An 18,827-nucleotide genomic window follows, 5' to 3' on the forward strand; every position below is an offset into this window, starting at 1 on the left:
TTTCAGAGCTCACAGCTCATGCCCATCTGACTTTGGGACAGGAACAGTAATATCCCAGATCCTTACTGACCCTTGCCTTCAGGTGTCTGTGGAGTCTGGCAGGTGGCCAGAGTGGGCAGGACCATTCCCTCATGAGGCCCCAACACAAGTTTGAACAAAACCTCTCTTCTCTGAGTCCGAACGAGGGGACTGGCAGGAGCTGGGGGAGGAGCAGCAGCAGGGCAGTGCGGAGCCCTCGGTGACGGGAAGGGCCCAGGAGAAGTTTCCATCTCCTGCAGGAGTGACAGCAGCTCTCCCAGCCAGGATCCTACAGGCACCCTGGGCACGAGGTACAGCTCTGCTGGGGCACAGGGAGGAGAGGGACTGGGAGACAGGTGAGCAGCTGAGAAAGGTAGGGGCTAAAGAGAGCAGGGAAACTGGGATGGAGGGGCTTGGATCCACTGCCTGAAGGGAAAATAAGATTCAACAGGATGCTCAGATATGAGGAAACTAGGGAGTGGTGATGCTATGGGGAGGAGAAGGAGAATTTACTGTACAATTAAGGGCTTGATGCAATCCTGAGTATGTAGTGACTGAGGGAGTTGAGTGGGAATATCCATGTTATGAAGACAACTACAGTATGTATTTTTCTTCAGATACGTGACTTACATTTATTTTGTCTGATTCCCACTAATCTCCAGAATTTATCAACATACAATTGTATTTTCTACATTATTGATCTTGTCCCAAGCCATGAAGTCAGAAAGCTCTCTAAAACCAATTTTCAAAATCAGAAATATCTCCCTGAAATCAGCAAATAAGGGATTCACTGCATCCCAGTCCATCAGGTTTCCCATCTGTTTAAAAGAATTTGGTGGTTTCCATGAAATGAATACTTTTCAAAATTTATTTTTGGAAGAGGGAAGAACATGTATGCGATTTGGAAATAAGATGTAGGAGATGGTGCCCTTTCCTGAAGGGATGGTTAGACCTGCTCTTTGGTATTTGTACAAAGCTCAAATATGGTTTGTTTTCTTGGACTTTAATGTCTTTGGATCACAGATGCTCTAGGATAAAGATTTGCTTGTTTGTTTGTTTGTTCCTTGCTTTCTGAGTGGAATTTTATACATTCATTTATATATGTGCAAAATGCTCTACTCTACAGGATGGGATGCCAGACTGTTTATTTTGAAACCTATTTTAAGAAATAGGTGCTTTTACTCTGCAGCTGAAGTGGTTTTGCTTCAAGTTCCCTTAACATTCTAAACCCCACCAGAGCAGGGATTGACTTGAAAACAAATAGTACTTGGCTTTATAAATTTCATAAATATAACCTTCCATTTTCATGTATCTCACATGGGTCAGCATGCTTGGATTTACTGGGGTTTTTTTCCTTCATTTTAATTCTTATTGGAAAATTAGTTATGTAGAGTATTAAGTCCCAGCTGTCTTTATTTTGATACAAGATTATTTACTGTTGATTAAGAATCTTTTCCAAAGTAGCACTGTCTGTGCTGTGAGTACTGTCATGGCACAGTACTCTCCATGCAAAATGCAGTTATACAGTATTTCCCCAGTGGTATTTGTCCCAAGTCTTGTTTGGTGTTTGGAAGGCAGGCTGAGGACAGCTGGCCAGCACAGCCATGGCTGCAGCCTTATCTTGTCATTATCAAACACACAAACCACGCAGCAGCATCCACAGGACAGATCTCCACCCAGGGACTGGCTGCAAGCCAGGCCTAACTCAGCAGGTAGGATCTGCTCAAAAAGAGCTTTCTGAGCTGGAAGCAGCAGCCACAGGGATGGATCTCAGCCCCCTCTGATCAAAGTGTGAGTGCACAAATTCCTGCTCTCCTTGGGGCACTGGAACACCACAGGACACAGCAAGTATGAGATTCACCCCTCAGTTTCAGTGCTGTCCCACCAGTCTAGTGATGGCAGCATGAGGCTGCTCTTCCACCTCTTTGGTAAATACAAATGAGGCAGCAACACAATACAGCCTTGCTCTTCCACTGTAAGAGAAGTGGTGACTTTGCAGAGTGCTCAGGTTCCCCACTCCTCTGTCCTTCCTGGGGAAGATCCACACCCATTCCCCTGAGCTCCTCACTCCTGTGTGATGGGCTGACCCCATGCTGGCAGGAAAAAATTATACCCACCTCTGCCTTAGCCTTTCTTGGCCACCTGCTGCTAAAATCAGCCTGCTGATGTCTCACTTTCCAGAGCAACATTCCAGGATCTTCATTTCCATTCAGAAGGTGCTATTTTATGCTTGGGTTTTGCTGTGAGACAGTGTTGCTGTTTGATATCTTTCCACAGCTATAAATTTCAAGTTTTTAGGGTGGAAAAAGTATCTTCCCTTTTTGTGTGTTTATGCCAATAACTGTGGATGTAAATAGCTGCATTAATGAGGCTTGTTGAAAGTCTTTTATTAGGAAATGTGAAAGTCATTAGCTTTTTAGTAAGAAAGTGTAAATGACCCTTCTTATATTTGCATGTGAAACTATAAAACTTAATTTCCTATGCATAAAAGAACATTTTTGTCCATCAGAGTACCCAAAGCACTTTAGTAAGGCATTTTGTCATTTTAGTTTGAAGGAGCACTGTCATTTAATACTGTCTTTTTTCCTACACCACCTTACATTCCCAAATCCTTTCATAAAAGACAGTCTATGCTTATGCCAATGTAAAAACAAATGCATGGGTGATGTTCTGTGGGTAGAATCCTCATTTTGTTGGCTGGTTGAAAAGTGAATAAGCATCATTAAAACTGAATGGAAAATTTTCTCTACCTGTGTAGCCAGTTGATTTTACAAGTGGTTTGGTTGGACAGTTTGTTACATAGTATATATTTTGAATTTTCTACAGGTCTGTTTGTTTTACTTGCATCTATAAATCAAGATTTTTGAGGCTTCACAGACAAAAATCCTTTAAAATCTCAGTGGGTTTGACTCTTCAGAATGATGATGTCTCAGTTGTTGATGTCAAGATAAATTTTTATTATAGAGAATTTTCTTGTGAGGGAATGGGGCTGTGGGATTTATTCAGAATTAATAGTTGTGTAGGGATGACAGAAGAGTAGCAGTGGTGGACAGAGGCAGGGAAAGAAGGCTTTTGAAGAGGTGGAGAAAGGACACACTCCTCACAGAGAGAAATGTCATGGCAAAATGAAAACAAAACATGATTAGAGGACAGAACCCTAACACCAGATTTTTTTCCCCTATTAAAAGAATTTAGTGAATCATTGTGTAAGTGTTGTAGAAAATCCACAGGAGGAAACCTCATGGCAAGAAATATCTATAGAAAAATACCCCAAAAAGATCTAGTGCCATTTTTATCTACGGTATAATTTTTGCTGTTTAGCTCCAATAGTTACAAGTTCATGTGTAACAGAAACAATTTCCTTGGTCCTAAAATAATAATTTTAATTTCCTTCTTATTTCTAACAGGAAAAAAAAAAAAGAAAAAAGCTGGAAATAACTTAAGTGCCTTTGTGGATGCACAAATACATAATACAGAATCCAAGTCACTTAGTAACAAAAATAGTCACATGCACTGGACAACAGGCCTGTGTATTTTTCCTTAAGGCCTGAACCAGTTGAGAAAAAGTGCCATGTTGAGCATTACACTGTTTTTCTCCAGATAATTCAATGTATGAATTATTACATTATTATTTCACTGCTTCCCTACACGCTACATTTCAAGAAAGCAATTTTATGTGTACAATATTTGAGCACACATGAAGGCCTGCTGAGATTTGTTAGGATTACACTTAAAATCCTGCCACAGATACAGAGAATACTCAGCTTCTTCCTCCAAAAGGCTAGTCACATCTTCACATATGGGGAGATATTTATTGAGTGCAACGTTAACAGCTACCATATTGCTGTACTCCCACGTTGACACAAATGTTGGCAAAAGCTACTGTGCCAGCTGCCCACTTTACACACTCTAGTGGCACCTTTTCTCCTCCTCGAATCCATAAATTGCCATTATCATCCAATTAATGCTCAAACAGTGATATTTTTGCTGCCTCACATATTTCTTAGAATATAAAGATGGATACGCAGGAGTCTGTACACCAGAACAAACCCAGCAGCTAGGACTTGTTTGTTGCCAGAAAATACCCTGGAGTCCTCTGTGGGAATATTATTATAGAGAACCAAGGATTAGTGTAGAGATTGAGGAGATTAAAGCAAATTAAAATGAGCACTTTTACACAGAACATATAGCAGACAGCTATTGTTTTAGTTGTAGTGGAACAGGTCTTCCTGCAGCTGCCCAGCTCATCCCTCCCATCCTGCCCAAGGGGATGGGTTCCTGCAGTGGCTGCTGGAGGACACATTGTTTAGTGTTTAGGGCACTACAGAGACATGCAGCTACAGAAGGCTCCTCCAGCCATGGGGCTGCTTTGCAACAAGATAAGGTGACTTCCATAACCACCATTTGTACCTAAACTGCACACAAGGTTTTTGCCCTTCCGTTCATGGACTGTGCTGCTCCAGCGCAGGATGGTCTGTTCCCTAACAAGACTGCATGGGAACTGCATTTCCCTCCTGAGTGCACAGAACTGGAGGTGATGATCATTTCTAATATGTTTTCATCTCTAGAAGTATTTATTTCAGATCTAAGATAGTCTCTGCCTGCTTGCTTCCAAAATATGCTGCAAGGGTATATTCAAAACTTAAATTTGTGTTCCTTTTTACTCCTAAGGATGTTGACACAATTTTCTAATGGAGTTATATTTCTCACATTTAAAAACCAAATAAATCAACCCAATTTGGAGTATACCATTTCTGTGATTGCATAGTAATTTTTTCCTGTTCCTAAGGGATTTTATGTTCCTCAGACTTGTGATGAATAGGAAGCATGTAAAGATCATACTGTGGTTTACTAATCATCAAAATGTGAGGAAAAAAGCTCCAGTTTTTTATGTGCATACTTTCAGAACTTAATGGTCATTTCAAATACTTAGAAATAGAAGCAAAGAATACAAAAATACATCTAAATCATGTATCAGCATCTTTCCAAAATGCCACCAGTACCATTCTTATGTGGAGTTTATGTACAGTGTCAAGAGGGGTTCTTCAGGAGTGTCACTCTTTGAATGCTTTCAGAACTCCTGATGTTGTAATCTACAGTTATCCAGTATTTTATTACTCTCAGTAGGACATTTACTGGAGAGATGAAACCTGAGTAGGGCACAATTAATCCTTTCAGCAGCTCCCATTGGGTACTCATGGCTGCGTGGAACTATTTTCTCTTAAGTGGAGGCCTGGAGGATCTCTGTGTTGTGATGGTGTTTGCCAACATTTCCTTCTGCCCTAATCTGTGTTTTGGTGTCATATTATTTTAGGGACATTTTTTAGCTTAGAAGAAATGTATAGAAACAGACATCAACATGTGCATCTCTTAAAGCAGAAGGGCTTCTGCTGCTCAGACTCTCTCATAACTTCATTCCTTGAGTTTATTCTGGGTTTGCTGCACTAAAAGCATTCATCCAGATAATCACCAAATTATTTGTTTATAGCTTCAGGGTATATTATTTTTTAATTACTTGAGGTGGTGTCATAACAGGTATAAAGTAGTATTTGTTGTTGTTATTATTATTAGTATCATCATTATTGTTGAAATACAGTGCCATCAAATTCCAGATCTATTTGTAGAATGTTTTCCTGTGAAAATCCTTTTTTTGCTTATCCACTGAGTGTATTTGAGCTGAATCTCTCTGTTTCATCTCTTGTGTTGAACTCAGTGAACTTCCTTCGTGCTGTCACTCTGGGAAGAAAGAACATAATCTCTGTCTTAGGTGACTTCATAGGAGAATCATCTTTATGGTTTTCCTTACCCTCTGTTACTTGGAAAATATTTAGGTGTTATATATAAATAAAGAATAATTATATTGTGTATGCTATGTTGTTAGATGAATTAATTCAAAAGGCAACTTGGCAAAAGAAGGTTGAGAGGAGAAGTAGAACTATGACCTCAGTGCAAAAGGAAAAGCAAAAACTTTGCAGAACCAGAGAAAAAAAATCTTCCTTCAGAATCTTAGCAAGCACTATTAGCAACTTTTAAAATAATAGTGTATGCTGGGGTATGTACATAGGAGCACTAAGAAAGCTCAGCTATCTGGTGACCACCAAATGACACTGCTCTGCAGCCACTGCCTCCAACACAAACAGCTCAGCTCCATCTGAGGAGCCCTCCTGGAGCAATCAACCACATCCAGAACACAGCAGTTATAAATAAGGTCTGCAGTTGATATACATTCAGTGGTTTTTGCAACTAAGCTGTATTTGTGTCCAAAACAAATATTTGGATGACTGAATGTCTCCCTCCTAGGAGTGCAGGGGAAAAGAGTGCACGTTGTCAGCACAGGTCAAGAAATAAGTGAAACTCAGAGTTGTGTGCCTGGATGCATTTTGTCTTCTGAATCAAAGCATTGCCACCCTGCACAACCTTTTGAGAGCTGTTGGTGCCTTAGGCTTAAGTACCTAATGTCACAATGAATGAAGAGAGCCAGACAGCCACCTTACTGCTTAGGATGGAAAACAACACAGCAACTGGAAGGAAGAGGCGCACCAGAAGAACATTATGAAAATTACAGGGATAGTTTATAGAAAATTGTTAATAAGAAAGATAGATATGAGAAAAAAGTTAGCTTCTTGAAATTCCCCTGGCTCTGTGTTTTTGTGTGATGAGAGCAAAATAGTTTTAAAACATTGGGGGTTTTGGCTTTGGTTTTGTTTTTGCTATCATTGTCTGCCTCACAAAGAACACTTCTTTTAGAAATTCCAGATAAGCATGTTACGCTATGATTTAGTTACCAGCTCTCCAAAACTATCTTGAGGAGTCTGTTAAAGAATGATGAACTTGGATGCCAGTGTAGCACCTGTGAGAGACATGAGCAGTTTCACTTGGTGGGCACAGGCCAGCAAAGCAGACTTGCAGCACTGATGTGTGCAGTGACAGCACAGAGCAGCAGGGACAGAGCCCAGTGGGGCTCGTCCACCAGCCACAGTGCTCACAGGGCTGCTCTCATTTACTGCTCTCATTCAGTAACAACCACAGGAAACTCTCATTTTTTAAACTGAGTGGATCTAGAGATTATCAATGGGTCATTACTTTGTTTCCACCATGAAACAAGAACATGCAATAGATTTTCCCCTGGTCTGGAGTTTTTTTCTTCCTTATTCTCTCTCTTTTTGGGCTTTCTCTCTACAAGAGCCATTCTGCAGAGTATGAGAAGATGTCTGCATCTATGGTGTTTGGATTTTTTATGTCTGTGTTTTTTTATTGTGAAGTCAATGTTAGGAGCTTTAACAATTTTTTCCTAGAGTTCAGTCTTCATCTTACTGGCAAGAAAATGTAACCCAACCAAGATTTTGCATTTTAAGGAAAAAAAAACCACAAATAGGAAAGAAAAATGAAAAGTTTTTGATAAAATATGCATGCTTAGGCTGTGTTTTCCATTTGAGAGACTGATCAGGTCCAGCAGGAAAAACATTTTAATATTAAACAATTTCAGAATTACAGCTTTTAGAATAGGAGAAAAACCTCTCTGGATAAGGCCTTTTGTTTATATCGAGTGCATCAACAGGGAAGAGGTGAAATTTCATTAGTTGCCTCTGTCTTTTAGAAATCCACTCTTAACCAATGCCTTATTCCAAATCCTTCACTGAATAATCTGCATAATGATTGCACTGGATATGAGTCTCATCACCAGCATATTTGTTCATTAGAATGTATATGAAGGACAAACAGAGCTAAACTGAATTCATTAAAAAGTTTGAGCAAATGCTGGTGGAGGGTTTTTCCAGTATTTCCTCAGCTCTCTCAAGAACTCATACAACTCTCATCTAAAAGCAATGAAAAACTTCCATCTCCTCCTGATTTCTGTAAATCTGTGAGCCCTCTATCCCTCATGCTCAGAAGACAGGACAGACCCTCTCCTGATCATGACCTTTTTTCTGTAGACATGAAATTTCTCACATTATGCAAACAGCCCTGACCCGTGCCCATTGTTCATCTCTTTGGTATTTTCAGGTCTTGCGTGTGTTGGCTCTTTGCCATTGTATCTGAGCACAGTGTTCTAAAGCTTGCAGTATGACACATGATACAGCAAAGGAAGATAAAGAAAGGAACAGAGCAGACAGTAATCGATAGGAATGAAAAGGACAAAAGAGCCTCTCAGCATTTTCCACCCATTCTGCTACTTTCACTTTTTTTTCATTCTCTTTATCTTGTTTTGGTTTTTTACATTCCTCACTCTCTGCCACCAAGATTTAAAACATTTTAAGCCAGTCCCTCTGTCTTTACTACAAGCATAAATTATGAGGAATGAGCAAAAGGAGCTACAAGCAACACACAGCAGGAGCTGCTGATGCTGCACATGAGGAGACCAAATGGAATACCATGGCTTGAAACCATAGATCAGCATGCAAAAAGTCTCAAAATGTGTGTTTCACCATGAGGTAGCTGGTTAGGAAGAGCAACGTGTTTTTCTCCAACCTAAACCTAGGAACAACCCATTCACAATCTCTAAGCTCCAGTTTTTGAAACTTTTTGTTCTGTTTTTATTAATTTTTACTTAGATTAGAACTGACTTGCTTAATTACCTCCCATATTATTCACTGAACATCTGATTAGTAAGTACCACATAGTGGAGTAGCACACAAGATTCTATGGTGAGGTGCAGCTCTTATTTAAGTTTCTTATATATGTAAGAGGGTGAACTTTATTTCTACTGGCTTTTTATTAGTTTGGAATAGTCAGAAAATATTTTCAAGATGTTAAGCTCCAGATCCACTGCTGTTTTGGTGTTCAAATTCTGCACTTCACATATTTTCTTTCTCAGTCCTTACATAAGAAGATTACACAAGAGAAGACTGTAATCTCCAAAATCATTTACCATATTAAACAGCAGCTACCACCAGTGGATCTTTATCAGCAGCCTGGAGCAGAAAGGAAACACGTGGCTGTACATATGGAAACTGGTCATTTACAGCACTCATCAATGTGTGCTGCCAGTCCTGGGCAGATGTCATCAACAGTCATTACACAGCTCTGAAAATAGAACCAAACTTGACCTGGACAGGTCCTCAAATAATTGATAAACTGCCTCTGAACAATGGAAATATGTAGAATCCAGTCTCCCCACCAGCCTCTTGCTGTTCAGTGATCCTGCAGACCCAGTGCTGTGGCAGCATGGGGAGGGGACACTCAGTCAGGATGTACATGGTGAGAAGATGTCTCCTGACTCCTCAGAGTTAGAGTTTCTCTGTATGTCCCTGGTCAGGGAGAGGAGAGCAGCATCACTACCATGTCCTGGCTGGTGTCTGGAAATGGCAAGTTTTATTTGCCCATTGGGGTTTTTCCTTTTCCTTTCTTTTTCCTGAGAACCACTGGTGAACCTAGTGAGTAGGAGAAAGCACTCTGGGGAAAAAAAGGGCAGAGTGATTTTAAGAGTGGGGATAGCTCCTGTGCAGAGCCAGGAGCTGGACTTGATGATCCTTGTGAATCCCTGCCAGCTCAGCATTTTCTGTGACTCTGTGAGAGCACCTCTGCCCTGTGTTTACATCTTGTGCTGTGCCCTAGGAAGGGAAGGAACAGCATCAGGATGCAGAGGGGTTCCTGTGCCTCCACCTTGCCCACTTTCCCAGACTGTGTGAACTCTGCATGGAGAGCTGGTGCCATGGCCCTGACAGCACTCCCTCAATTGCTGTGTTGTGTGGAAAGGGACAACCTGCCATGGTCTCACATTCACACACTTTCCTAAACCTGGCTTCCTCTACAGCTCCCACAACAGGATAAAGAGCATGGGGGGAGTTCCTTCCCCTCCCTTCCCTGCCCTCAGCCAAGGCTTGAGAGGAACACTGGCTTCTGGTTTCCTTGGAGCAGGGCTGGTGAGCACAGGCTGTTACAGAGCACACACTCAGTCCTTGGCAGCACAAGTGGTCAGCTGCTCCCGTGCTCCTTTTGCTTGCTGGCATGTGGCAGAGGGCACGAGAGAGAGGAAAGCAGTGCTACACTTCTGAAATGAGCTCTAGCAAGTGCTGTGTGCCTGCAGCTCCAGCCAGCCTGCCAGGGCTTGTCTGCTTGTTAGTTAGCAGGTAGAACATTACAAGTGACTTGCACTTAGCTGCTCCCCTGTGCCAGCCCCTCTGATCTCCAGCAGGACTGGAAGACATGATTGAAGGCACTAAGAAATGTGTTGCTTAGCCTTTGTGGAAGTGCACAGCCAGTGTTTGTGTGATAATGTTATCTTTGAAACACAAAAGTGCTTTGTAAAGGCTACCAATACTGCTACGTGTAATGACAGCAAAAAATAATTTTTAAGGTGTCTCTGGCAGAATGAAAATCTGATTGTCAGAAATAGCCACCAGCCCTCCCCCAATAAAGCAGGAGGAGCATCTCTTTGCTCCTCCTTTAATCTCTAGAAGGGTGTGTGCAGAGGGGCTTTTATGTTTGTCTATGTCCCAAAACAAAGAGGACACCACAGCAATAATCTTTTGGTGACAGAAATGACTGAATCAAACTTTTTTATGAGCTATACAGCAGAACATGTTATGCTCTATCTGTGCAGGGAGTGATCTCTTTAATTAGCAGAAGTTGCAGCAACAAATTTTTCTGACTATGGGTTTTGTTTTTATGCTTTTCCAAGCGTTTTTCCTTTTGATTGTTCTTGAAGTTGTGATATGAGATCAGGAAAGCTTAAGAGCTTAAGTGACTTCTTAGAGTACCATCATTTCAAGATGAATAAGCATTCATGAAGACAGCCTGTGGGAAGTGAATTGATGTAGTATTTGAATGCCCTGACTTTATAATTCATACAAAACTCTCTCTGCAGGAGTGTGCCCAGTGCTGAAAACTTTGCCTTAGGGTTCAGCTGGATCAAGCAGTAATAAGACTCCACCAGTAGTTGAGGGGGAGGAAGAGGGGAAAACAACTTTAAAGCAGTGAAAGAAGATACCCATGATCACTGTTGTAGCAAAGCTTTTGCTCCCACAGTCTGTGGAAGCACCACATAATAGGCTGGAGAACTGACCCTGCTCTCACTGCCTGCCTTGCAGCTGCATGTGGTATTGCAGCCTTGGTTTGGGAATAGCTGGCTCAGGCAAAGGCAGCTAGCTGCTCTGCTCAGCTGGGTTTTGAGATGAGCTGTTTTCTGTTGAGGTCAGTGGGAGTTTGACAGTATAAGGAGTTCAGACCACCCTCCCTTGAGAGGGTGGAGAAATCTAAAATGAGAAAATAGGGATAAGATTTACACGTTCTCTCTAAAGCTGGTTGCATGATCTACTTCAGCCTGAAAAGTGCTTTGGGTCAGCAAGACACAGGAAGGAGATTTTACTCCAGGATGAATTCACCATTTGCATAATATTTCCATTTAGACAGTGCTGTCAGGCAGTCATTTTAATGAGTGCTCAAACCCCCAAAGTGACTGTAGTCTGACCCCACCGCTTATTCCTGTTTCTTTATTGACACTCCTCTCAACTCCCAGTATTTGCCTCCTGCAGCCAAACAGCCACATTTGGAATGAGCATCTTTGTCCAGACTGACTGTGAGTTCATAATGCTTCCTGACAGCAACTGTTCCCAAAAGGGCTGCATGGCACCATCTCAACTGCAGAAGCTCTGCACCAAAACAGAGCCAAGACCCAGAGAGCTTGGGTCTCCCCACCTTAGCCATCATGATCACTGCACACTTTTAAATCATTTCCTACAAGTGTTAATTATAAAGGCAATTTTGAACTCTCTGGGGAGAGGAGTGGGGGGGACCAACCTCTGCTTTGACATCTAGGCTTCCCAATTTTTGTCTTATTTATCACTGAGCATCCCTCATGCCTCCTAAGCATGGGAGGAGGCCCTGAAGACATTATGGAGTACTTTTCTGTCTTTTGTCTCTGAATTATTTGCTGCCACATTTTTGTCAGACATCACTGCTCCTGTGCTGGGACTGGAAAGGTATGTTTGCAGTTCAAGTAGAGGCCAGTCATGTGCATTTTCAGGGTTGTGATATCTCTGTAATTAACTCCTGAGGGCATAAGACTTAGTGGTCAGTTTATAGACAGCCTATGGATCTGATAGCTGCTAATCTCATTAATCCTTGAATTTAGCTTGATTTATACCTCATTTGTCTCCCCTAGTTTATAGTGATATATTACTCAACTTCAAGAAAGAACAATAAGAAAGTGATAATGAAGATTTTTTTCTCAGGCCTCAAACTGTCTGCAGAGAATGGAGGATTTGGCACTCATTTCTATTGCACTATTAGACAAATGAAAATAGTCATTGGTTAGTGATAAAATATTTCTATTTTCAATCTCTCCTTAGGCTAACTCTGTGTCATATCTTTCTTTTCTGAACAGCTTTGCTTCATAAATTTTATGAATGCAAACACATATGTAGTAATACGTTTCTACAGACTTTAATATACGTGAAAATTTGGCTCTCCTCCAAAAACCCATACAGGGTTCAGTACTGCCTTAATACCAGGTCTAATTCATTCCTGGCAGGAGCAGTTTGATGGTACACAGAAATTAAGGGGGAAGGCTGTTCTTAGATTTGGTGAACTGTAGCTATATCACTGTAGGGGTGTGTGTAATTAAGCTGGTGCAACCTCTAAATTAATTTGATGGAGCCATGGCATTAAAATATGTTTAAAAATATAATGACTGTTTTCAAAATGTAAGAAATTAAATTGCAGTAGTCTAGCTATTGCCCACACAAAATAGTAGGGCTAATCTAGATTGGTATTTAAGGTACAAAACTGTATAGCTCCACCTCATACCCTTACTTCTGTTGCTGTGCTCAATATGGTATTGGAAAACTTTACTGTCACTTATGTGTACAAATTAATACTTCCACAGCATGACAGGCAATATGTTATAAGATTGATAAAATCCACACAGACAACTTTCTTGTTGTCAACTGTAAGTAGCTTGCTAAGGACAAGAGACCAGAAAATTTATGTGGTGGGTTGACCCAGGCTGGGTACCAGGTGCCCACCAAAGCTGCTCTGTCACTGCCCTTCTCAGCTGGGTAAGGGAGAGAAAATATAATGAAAGGCTTGTGTGTCAAAATCAGGGCAGGGAGAGATCACTCAGCAATTACTGTTATGGGCAAAATGCACTCAGCTAGGGGAAATTAGCTTAATATATTACCAATCAAACCAGAGTAGGATAACAGGAAATAAAAACTAAATCTTAAAACACCTTCCCCCCCTCCTCTCCTTTCTTCCCCACCTTCACTCCTGATTTTCTCTATCTCCTCCCCAATCAGTGGCACAGGGGGATGGGGAATTTGGGGTTTGGTTGGTTTATCGCACATTTTCTCTGCTGCCCCTTCCTTCTCAAGGGAGAACTGCTCACACTCTTCCCTTGCTCCAGCATGGGGTCTGTCCCATGGAAGTCAGTTCCTTTAGAACTCATCCAACATGAGTCCTTCCCACTGGCTGCAGGGGAATCTCAGCTCCAGAGCTTGGAGCACCTCCTCCCCTTCCTTTTCCACTGACCTTGGTGTCTGCTGCATTGTTTCTCTCACATATTCCTCCCTTCTGATTGCTCTTGCACAGTCTTTTCCCTCTTCTTACATCTGTTATCCCAGAGGTGCTGCCCCCAATGTGGATGGGTCCACCTTGGACCTAGCTGGAATGGGCTCCATCAGACCTGGGGGAAACTTCAGCAGCTTCTCCCTGTAGCAACCAAAACTTTGCCATGCAAACCAAGTAAAATTTAATTTCATTAATTAAAATCAAATGCTTCAATGCAGAAAGCAACTTATTTTGCTACTTTTTACCTAATTTTCCCTCCTCATCCCAGAAATAACCAGGTGGATGTCATGTGACAACCCCAAAAATGTACTGTCGATGGCTAAATTGAATTTCTGTGGAGATACATTAATCAGAAGCTGGCTCTCAGACAGATGGGAGTAGGGGAGTTTAGACTGAAAATGGGTAAAATAAGAACAGAGAGAATCAAGAAGAAAAATACTGGCATTAAAAAGAAAAAATAGATAAATAACCCTAGTAAATGTGATTTTAAAAACTAATGCAAGATATTGGGTTAGCAGTTAACATGGAAGAAATAGAGGAAATTAGAGGAAAAGAATTTCCAAATGATGAGCATTTGATGTGAGTTCAGCAGGTCTCAGATAAGCAGTGATCAGACAAGTCTGAACACAGACCCACATTCCATCACACAGGAGCCACCGTTGGACTTCTGTCATCAGGCAGCAGCTGTGCCTGGATAAATGAACACTTGTTCTGCTTTGCAGGCAGCCCTGTCCCTATCAGCCTGTGGAGATTAAGCCCCCTGAACCTTGGAGAAGGAGCTGAAGAGCTTGTGTTAGCCCTGGAGAGAGAGTTTTGCCAAATTTGTCTGCTGCTCTCATTTCTCACTCCAGAATACAGTGCAGGTTATCAAAGATGGCTCTTGCAAACACACATAGGAACAATTTAGAGGGCATTCACAAAAGCTAAATTTAGCCTCAGAAGGTTTTTCTCCCCCTGTTTCCTGTAGAATCAAGAGGAAGCATTTCCTCTGGAGCAACTCTGAGCACCCACAATGAACTCCCTTTGAGACACAGAAGAGGATTTTTCTACTCTCCACTGACTGCAGAAAGATCCTAAGGCAAATAAACTCCTTAGGCTAAAGATGGCCTTTGCAGTTATCCTCCTGTGCAGCCTGGTTTAAGAAGCAGGAGCAGTGAATCAGTCACTAACAGATTTTGAGTCAGTTCTAGGATTTTCAAGGCTCACAGAAAGCCACAGCTCCTCCACTGACTTTAAACACTCCAGGGCACCGTGTATGTACAGCAACTGGAAATCTGTAAGGATTGCTACACTACCAATAAATAACATACTGCAGGGCTGACATATATTCAGAACACAAGTAACAGCAGTAGGACATAATTCAGGGCACAACATGGTTTAATTAAAATGCTTGTGGATGCTGTTAAAGAAACAGTGCTACAGACAAATGCTCATTTTATTGTTTATTTCCTTACCCTACTTTCTTTATCTAATCTGCCTGTATATTGGTGCAAAGTTGACACGCATTCCTACCAGAGCAAACCCATGGAAAATACAGCTCTTCATTGATGTTTTTAATGTGAAATTATTTCTTGTGAAATTTTGTGACATTTTAATTTTGGATCGCAATTTAAAGTGATATTTACAGTTTAATTGTGGATATTGCATTGGGTCTGTGTAGCAAGCTTCTGGTAGCCAGGAGGGGACAGGAGTGGCTTAAGAGAGCAGCTGCTGGAAGCCTCCCCCATGTTCAACAGAGCCAAAGTCAGCCAACTCCAAGTCAGACCCACTGCTGGCCAAGGCCAGGCCAACCAGAAAGTGCAGTAATGCGTCTGTGATAACATATTTAAGAAGGGAAAAAAAAGTTACTGTGCAGAAATAATTGCAGATAGAGAAGGGAGGACTGAGAATATGTGAGAGAAACACTCTGCAGACACCAAGGTCAGTGCAGGAGGAGGGGCAGGAGGCGCTGCAGGTGCCAAAGCAGATTCGCCTACAGCTCGTAGTGCAGACCATGGCAAGGCAGATTGTCCCTCAGAAGCCCAAGAAAATCCTCAGGGAAGAAGAGACCAGCCTGCAGCTCATGGAGAGCCATGCCAGAGCACAGGGATGCCCTAAAGAACACTGTGAATCCGTGGAAAGCCCATGCTGGAGCAGGTTCCTGGGAGGCACTTGCAGACCTGTGGAGAGAGGAGCCCACGCTGGAGGAGGTTTGTTGGCAGGGATTGTGACCCCATGGGGACCCAGGCCGGAGCAGACTGGTCCTGAGGGACTGCATGGGACAGTGCCCACTCTGGAGCAGTTCATGGAGATCTGTAGCCTGTGGGAAGGACTCACACTGGGGAAGTCTGTGGGTCTGTGGAGAAGTCTGTGTCTCCTGTGACAGGAACGCCATTGCTGGAGCAGGGGAAGGACTCTTCTCCCTGAGCAGCAGCAGAAGCAATCTGTGATGAACTGCCCATATCCCCATTCCTGATCTCCCTACACCACTGGTTGGGGAGGGGGTGCAGCCCAAAATTAGGGTAGGGTGGGGTGGGGGAAGGCGTTTTTAAGATTTGTTTTGCTTCTCATTATCTCACTCTGATTTTGGTTGGTAGTAAATTCAATTCCTTTCTATAAGTCAGTTCCATTTTGCCCATGACACTCACTGCTGAGTGATCTCTCCCTGCCCTTAGATCTAGCCACAAGCTTTTCTGTACATTTTCTCTCCCCTGTCCAGCTGAGGAGAGCAGTGACAGAGCAGTGTTGGTGGGCACAGGGCATCCAGGCTGGGTCAATGCAAAACATGCATATAAATAATCATGGACCTGAAAAACAGTATGAGAGCTTCTAGTAAGTGACTGAATCAAATGAAAGAAATTTAAGATTAGTCTCACTACTCATCCAGTCTCTGAGCTAAGGAGTGCGAATGCCTTGGTGTTCCTGCTCTCACTGATTTAACACAACCTTCCTGGTGTTTCCTTAGTGGTTAACTGACTGTGTTCATGGTAGCAGTGGGAGATGATGCAATGGTGTCAGTCCTGTGTTGCCACATCACCTCAGTCACAGCAGATTGTGGTGGTACAAAAGCAGTGACATCAACCTAGATCCCATCTTCTGTGCTAATGCAAAATGCTTATAGCTCTACAGTTATAGGAAAATGAGATCATGAGGTGACACTGAGGAACTAATTACTTAGACTTTCTTCATTATCTTTATTAATGTTCATTCTTCTTGGCCAGCTGAAGAGTTTTGGTTATCCAGTGAAAGGGTGTAGTATTATGAGGAAAATCTCATTCACAGGATCAGTTGAGAGAGTTCCAGAAAAGGCTTTGTGGAAAGGGGAAGGGCAGTAGGGGGAACATGAGAGGATAGTGTAATGAAAAGCCAGCAGAAATGTGTCTTGTTCCAATGAAAATGGGAAACACTGAAGAGAGAATGGGTCACTGTGGGCTATTTAAACAAGTAAAACTAAAATGTGAACTGTGCTAGAAACAGAAAACTGGAGGGTCACCAAAACAGGGTTTTACATTCCAAGTTTAGTACACAGGAGAAAAAAAGGGACAGCATGAGGATACACTGAAACAGCTGCCAAGAGGTTAAAAATAATAGGGAAAGACTGTGTTATAAGTCTTGAAGGCACAATAACACGAAATTACTTGACTAAGAAAATATTAATTGTAATTAATTTGCAATAAGAAGATAAATTTTGAGACCAGTTCTTATTCTCCCTAAGACTAATTGGACTTTTGCCATGAAGTTTATTGGGAAGGAGATTAAACTTTAAATAATGGCTTGCTTAAGAAATCATTGATGTAATTATGAACTGCTGGGAAAAAGTAACTAAGAAATACATAATGAAATATCATCACTTGAACAAATGCATCTGAGGTGTCCCTTCAGATACTTAAAGAACTGATGGAACAGCTAGTTGCTAAAAAACCCCACAGAGAATTGAGGAAATATCAGGAGACTAATAAAGTGTCAGCATGCCAGAAGTCTTTAAAAACTGAATTAAGAGTAACTATGGAAACTATTGTCCTATGGGCATGGCTCCAAATTGAAACAAATACTATAAATAGTGAAGCTGAAGGGGGCAATGTATTTACATGGAGGTGAATAGTGTAATGAGACCCTGCTATGGCCCAGGTGTACTGCAGCAAACCAAGGCAGGCCAATTAGAATATTTATCCTCCACATCTTTTACAATGAAGCCAGAAGATAAGCAGAGGACAGAACAGCATCAAGAATTTACAAAGACATTTGATGCTGTGCCACATAATGTCTTAAGGAAATTACTGAAACAAGTCAGCTGGGGCTAACATTCACTTAAAGGTATCAAAGCTGGCCACTGAACTGCAGACAGAAACTAAATCTGAATAGCAGTCAGCATGGTCAAGGATAAGCAGACAGTAGTATCCTTTAAAGGTCAAGATATGGTCCAATGTCTGGAGGATAAGGCATTAATTAAACGTGAAAGTGGTTACAAAAGTTGGAAGACTGATTTACAGCACAGAGGAGAGATGTTCAGATTGTTCTCTAAGGTTACTCTGGATCTCATAAAGGGAGGCTAAACTTAAAATGAAATTAATAAGTAATAATGCTAAGCATTAACAGCACTTTGTGCCCATTAAGGGACAAATAAATTTTATGAACTACAAATACTTTTTTTTTGCTTATGAAAGAATTTGTTTTTCTTAGATGCTTATTCAGACTGTATAATCAGAAAACTCAAATTCAGAAAGCAGCATTAATAAAATGATAATTTGCTTGATATCTTTCTTGTTCAGAGAGGAACATTCCCTTTAGATTGTTTGTATTGCTTAGATTAGGTTGAGATTTGCACACCCAGCTGGTACCATCAGAGGGCTCCATACTCTGAAGTTTTCCTCATGAATGAGGACGGTGTGGCAGTAGTAGGTGGTAAGGAATGAAGGGTTGCATAGCAGGGCAGTTCTGTGATTGTCCTGGGTCAGACCCAGGACTTAGCCAGGATACTGCAGTCCCTTTAGCAGTGGCTGAAAATGGGTATTTACAGAAGATGAAAGGCATGACAAGCACGTATTACAGTCTTCAGTAACTCTTCCCTGGACTCTATTGGTTTTCAGCTTAGGGCTCAGTCACTTGTGGTTGTAGTAACTCTAAATGATTCCTTTTGCATGAACTTTTCCAGCCTTCCCTTGAATGAACAAAAATTTCTAGCACTGGCACTGTCCTTTAGTCTTACAACCATAACATTCATTGCAGGAAGTACCACATCCTTTTGTTTGCTCTGAAGCTGCTGCTATTAACTGCAATTGACACCCTCTATCTCCTGTATTGGGAGACTTGGCAGAGTCAGA

The 18,827-nt window shown here is 41.7% G+C and overlaps 1 protein-coding gene across 2 annotated transcripts in view; it reads left to right on the top strand.

Annotated features, from left to right (window-relative positions):
- Positions 1-208: 208 nt before the first annotated feature.
- The window catches only part of PHYHIPL (phytanoyl-CoA 2-hydroxylase interacting protein like), a 54,697-nt gene continuing 36,078 nt past the window's right edge, over positions 209-18,827 (top strand). The window contains exon 1 of one of the 2 annotated variants that reach the window (XM_036386022.2): positions 209-329. The gene's annotated coding sequence lies outside the window, so the exon portion shown is untranslated. Of the gene's footprint in view, positions 375-18,827 lie in introns of both variants that reach the window. The other variant, XM_054515662.1, reaches the window with a different exon arrangement.

This window comes from Molothrus ater, chromosome 8 (assembly GCF_012460135.2).
Source record: "Molothrus ater isolate BHLD 08-10-18 breed brown headed cowbird chromosome 8, BPBGC_Mater_1.1, whole genome shotgun sequence".
Lineage (NCBI taxonomy): Eukaryota > Metazoa > Chordata > Aves > Passeriformes > Icteridae > Molothrus > Molothrus ater.